At 26.9% G+C, this 6,101-nt stretch overlaps 1 long non-coding RNA gene across 1 annotated transcript; it reads left to right on the top strand.

Moving 5' to 3' along the window:
• The first annotated feature begins 471 nt into the window (after positions 1-471).
• LOC122195003 (uncharacterized) lies at positions 472-2,174 on the top strand. The gene is made up of 3 exons (XR_006184919.2): positions 472-1,274; positions 1,470-1,539; positions 1,646-2,174. It is a non-coding gene; the product is annotated as an uncharacterized LOC122195003 (long non-coding RNA).
• The last annotated feature ends 3,927 nt before the right edge of the window (positions 2,175-6,101 follow it).

The raw sequence follows: 6,101 nt of genomic DNA on the forward strand, positions 1-6,101 counted from the left end.
TAAATGGATAGATTTTTTTGGATACTTCGACAACACTTTGAGTATTAGCTGGTTATTAGTAAAACCTGATGAGCAATTTAAAGTTAGTGAAGTTTATATATAAAATGTAATGTATAAAGAAGTATTACACGATTAATAATATAAAATCAATCATGTGTTTGTATATATTTGTAAACAATAAACTAATTAATGAAAAAACTATTTGCACCCGTCGCTTGACGGGTTAACGGCAAGTATATATATATATATATATATATATATATATATATATATATATATATATATATATATATATATATATATATATATATATCCTCAATTGCTGAATTTTAAAAGGTACAACCTTTAAAGAATCATGTACAACAACTTTATGCATTAGAGAATAATAAATCTTATCCGATAAAATGAAAAAGTCAAAATATAAATCATGAGTATTCAATCGTAATTTACCGATTCCTACCATACCATAATTTAAGGAGTTTTAGTTAGATTTAAATTTGAAGCCGTCACCTTAAATTCCTTCAATCAATCTCTAGATGGTTTCGATTTGAGGTTAGATTGAAACCCTAGAAGCCCACCCACTACCTTCTGCTTCTTCATCGCCATTGTTGCTTCGACTACCACAACCATCTGCAGCTTTCACGGTCGACTTCAATCACCACCAAAGCCTTCACCCACCCCTCGCCATTTCAGAATTCATAACATCACCGTCCATCGCACCATTGCTCCTCTCTCACTAAACCGACTTTTCTCCCCTTCTGAACCCTAGATAACGGGTCATAACCATTGTGTTGCCTCCTGCTTCCGTCACCAACGACTTCATTTAAGTTATAATCAATAATCACATAACCATGTAAGCTTTACATCACATGCATGTAAGGTTACAGATTACGATTTCTCCTCACCTACTCTCATCGTCTATTTTTATTTCTAAAAATCGAATGTGTTTAATATGACATATATCTGTGTTAAATCTAAAGATTCACGAGTCTCGAACTATCGATCACCATATCTACGAACACATAATGTTTAAAGGCAACTTCTATAGATGCATGCATGTACTGAAGGTATGTTTTATTCATATAAATATCTACATGTGGGTGAGTTGATGACAACTCAAAGGATATCCTGGATTCATATGCCAAAATTATATGTATTTTTCTTTCAAATACTCTTTAAATATGATGCAGATTTGGAGTCATCTCAAATCCTTTAAGTTCAAAATACAGAAGATCATCTAGATCTAGTTCTTTCCTCTTCCTTTGATTTCCCAGGTTTTTTTTTTTTTTGTTGATTTTCATAAATTTTGTTTTATGATTTAATAGGTTTGATTGTACATCTATATATGTTCTCGGGTTTTTATCTCACAGGTTTGATTGTTCCATCATTTTTCAGTGTGCATCGATCCATGTATCAAGAAAGCATATACTTTTTGCTTTTGTTTACTCTGATTGATGCATTTATTGCAGGAAACAGATATAGAATGTGAAAAGTTGGATCAAATTGAAGTTGTGTTTAGTCTGGAAGTTAATGATGAAGGTGCATTCTTTAGTTGTGATGCCCATTCATCATTTATTCTAATTTCTTCTTAAGGTTTTTTGTTGCTTACATTATTTTTTTGTTTCTAATGTGATAAAACTTCCAGGTGACAACAAAATTCGTTCTTCAACAAAACGGGTCCCTTGGAGAAATGTTAACAAAAATTTTGGTTTAGCACTTGATTACTTTGAAGATAACCAAACCTAAATATTTTATATTTATTAGTCATCTTGATGTTACAGGAAAATGCTAAGCCTAAAATATTTATAGGATACTAATGAAGTTGTCAATTTGTATGTTTTTGTGTATGGCACCAGGGTGGTCAAACATAAGGGCGTGTATGTTATTTCATGTTTTTTCAATTGTATCGGCATCATTTTTTGATACCACAAAAGAATTATTTATAATATTATTGTATTTGATCACTGATGGGTGAATCTTAAAAGTTAAAATCTAATTTTCTTTGGTATTTAAATAACGACTACGTTCTGGTGGATGTTGATGATGTAAAACATATTGCATTTCTTCTTCAAGTCAGCAGCTTAAAGTATGAATGCATATTATCTTTCCATTATCCATGGTTGAAATGACAGGTTTGTTCCCTGACTTTATAGTTCTCATGGAAGGATGGCTAAAAATATTATCTAAAAGAGCAATTTACAGTTTTAGTCTCTGAATTCAATACTAAATTTATATTTTTGGTTCCCTAACTTTTTCTAAAAGCATGGATTATATAAAAGGATGTAAATGATTGTTATGTAATGAGGATATTATGGTCTTTTTCAAAAAAGAATGAAACTAAATAATAGTATATTGTTTTTTTGTAGGGGTCAATAATGTTTTTTGTTGTACAAATAATTAATGTTAGGAATTAACATTATTAAGATGTTAATGATGATTACATTAGTTTTGTTTATCTATTTTGTAGATTAATGAATATGTACAAAAAGAAATTATAGATCACATATTTTTTAAGTTAAAAAATGCGTGTACGTGTGCTTGCGTGTTTTCTTGACCAAAATGCCCACCTAATATTTATTTGGGTTAAATTTAAGGAATATTTGATTAACAGCAACTTACTTTGATTAATTTCTCTATTACATCATCTTACATTCAAGTTGCAACATTATACTTTAAAAAAGTTTTGTACTAGAAATAAATAAAAATGGATGATAGAAATAGTAAAGAAAGAAATCGTGTTGTTTTAATTAGCTAGATTTATTTATAATTAGGCGAATGCCCGTACGTTGCGCATATACACCTATATAGTTGAAGTCTTTATAAATATATGTTTTTTTTAAATATAGCAATAACATTTCTGTTAAATTCGATATAATAATTCCTATACTATATTGCTATTTTATATATATATATATATATATATATATATATATATATATATATATATATATTATTTTGAATTATATAATAATATATACATTATTATAACTGCATAATATCAATTGTTTGAATGACTTGTATTTGTGAGTTACACGTGAATAAAATTAAATATAATATATGGTTTAATGTTATTTATAGTTGTTGTTATTGTTAATTATTTTTTAAAAATTTATATGTTTAATGTTTTAATTTTTATCATTATAATTATTTAAAACATCAAACATTGTTGTTTGATTTTAAAGGTAACAATATAATCATTTATATAGAGTTCTTTTTTTAGCTATTGTTATTGTAAGTTATTTTAAGTCACCTATTTGTAAACTTTTAACGATTTTAAAAATATCTTTAGAAAATAGTTTAGTTATATTGACATTACAATTTAGTTTTTGCATTTATCACTACAATTTATCACTTTTAATTATTTACCAAATATTCTTTGGTTTTTTTTAAGTGTAACTAAAATTTATGTTTATGTTGACATTGTAATGTTATATTTAAATTAACAATTTAAGTATTTTGACCAAACTGTTCAAAAGTTGTAGTTTTAAACTGATATTGGTTTACATACAACAACATATTAAATCTAATAAATTAAGTATAATATGTTTGAAGTTAAAAACATAACTTTATAAGTAGAACTAAATATATTATTTTACAACTGAAATTTAGTATATTTATGATTATACTTTAGGTTTGATATTTATTTAACCTTATTAACCAACTTATAATCATTATTAGAAAGACACTATAATTAATCACTTTTCACTATATACAAAATATTCTTAGGGTTGCTTAAGTTCAACGAAAATTTATATTTAAGTTGACCCTGTAATGTTATATTCAAATTAATTATTTAAATATTTTATACAAATTATTCCACAATTATATATTTAAAATGATAATAGTTTACATCCAACAATATATTAAAACTGATCAATTAAGTATAATATGTTAAAAGTTAAAAAAAATAACTTTATAAGTAGAACTAAATATATTATTTTAATATTGAAATTTAGTTTATATATGATTAAACTTTAGGTTTGATATTTATTTAACCTTATTAACCAACTTATAATTATTATTAGAAAGAAATTGAAAAGTCATGGGAGTTCCAAATGAATGTGGTGAAAGGAAAAATGCATGAGAGTTTCAAATGAATGTGGTGAAAGGAAAAATACTTCATTTATGATATGATATGATATGATATGATATAATATGATACATACCTTAATAAGATTACTTTTGAAAGTAGGATGGTGTCACAAAAAATACTTGAAAGTAAATGTATTTTATTTATTGTTAAAAAAGCTTTATCCTAACTTTCTATTTTAATTGATAGCCAATACTCCAAAAAAAATAATAAAAATAAAATGAAAGAATCAAAAGGTTTGCAAGTAATTTTATATAAGACGTTTTCTAATTATGTATAGATATAAATTATTGAGAGACAAAACTTATTTGAAAAAATATAAAAATTTACAGACATAAGTAAAATAGATTTTAATTACGTTAAATATATAATTTAGAAAAATACTATTAATTAGAAAGTTTAACGATAGATGACACCGGATGCAAAAACTATTTCGCCCCTACATCTACTAACCATAAGTTTGCTATTTAATATTTGACTTTTTTAAATTAATCCTTTGTCAAAATGATTAGCTATTTAATTAGAATATACATATAATGTTTCAAATATCGGATATCCATAACATATAAAATCGTGGTAGATATGCGCATAATATTTGTGTTTGTTGTGTAATTTTTCAGTACTTTAAACTCTAAACAATAAACCTAAAAGTATAAATCCTAAATCTCTAAACGCAATTCTAAAACAAAACTCTCAAAGAAACGGTTCTCTAAAAGGAAGCTATTCATTGACGCAATGAATGTTGTTTATTATACAACATTTTTTAAAAATAAACTATTAACCAAAAAAAACAACTTTCCGAAAAAGAAAGTATTCATTGAAAATAACTATCCATCCCCAAAAAGTAACTATTCATTTCTTGCCAATCAAACCTGTAAAAATTAACCTACCAAAAGGCAGAAATCACTTATCTTCGCATAACAGTGTCGCCTTGAATTGCTTATTTTTATTGGTTTTTTGATGTATTATGTCAAAAACAACGCCAAAGTTAGATTTTTCATCCCCGAAAAGTAACTATTCATTTCTTGCTAAGCAAACCCATAAAAATTAACCTACCAAAAGATAGAAATCGCCTATCTTCGCAGAACAGTGCCACCTTGAATTACTTATTTTTATCTATTATTTGATGCATCATGTCAAAAACAACGCCAAAGTTGGATTTGTCATTCACACCTGTCGCTTGGCACGAGTAAATGGCTTGTGTGTGTGTGTGTGTGTGTGTGTGTATATATATATATATATATATATATATATATATATATATATATATATATATATATATATATAAGTTGTAATGAACTCTTTTAAGTTTTAAAAGGATAATAAAATAAACTCAAACTTAAGACCTTTAACCATCAAACTTAAGGACTAGTTTAGGACTAAGAGGATGATGTAGATAACTATGAAACGATGAAGACAGAGGATCAGTGGCCTGGGAGAACTATGATGTTGCAAGGGATTTGGTGGGAAACAATAGGGATTTACCAGAACTTGGTGAAATCATCTCGAAGAGTGATGCAACTGTTAGAAAATTATGGGATCATTTCTTAAATGCGTGAGCGCACAAACGCGCGCACACACACACACACACACACACACACACACACATATATATATATATATATATATATATATATGATTATCATTTAAATTTAGAAATACTATGGTAAGTGTATAAGATTGTTGATGAGCCAATATTCAATAAATAAATTTGTCTATGGGCTCAAGCAAGCCTCCCACCAGTGATACCACAAATTTCATCATATCATTGTCTCGTTTGGTTTTGAGGAAAATATAGTACATGAATATGTATATCACAAGTTTAGTGGCAATAAATACATCTTTCTAGTATTGTATACTGATGATATCTTGTGTGCCACCAATGATTTAGGGGTTTTATAAGAGACGAAGAGATTTCTTTCAATGCATTTTGAAGTGAAATATCTTGGGGAAGCCTCATTTTTATTAGGAATCTAAATTCAACGTGTCAGACCTTGTAGAATTCTAGGAT

Source organism: Lactuca sativa, chromosome 7, assembly GCF_002870075.4.
Source record: "Lactuca sativa cultivar Salinas chromosome 7, Lsat_Salinas_v11, whole genome shotgun sequence".
Taxonomy (NCBI): Eukaryota; Viridiplantae; Streptophyta; class Magnoliopsida; order Asterales; family Asteraceae; genus Lactuca; species Lactuca sativa.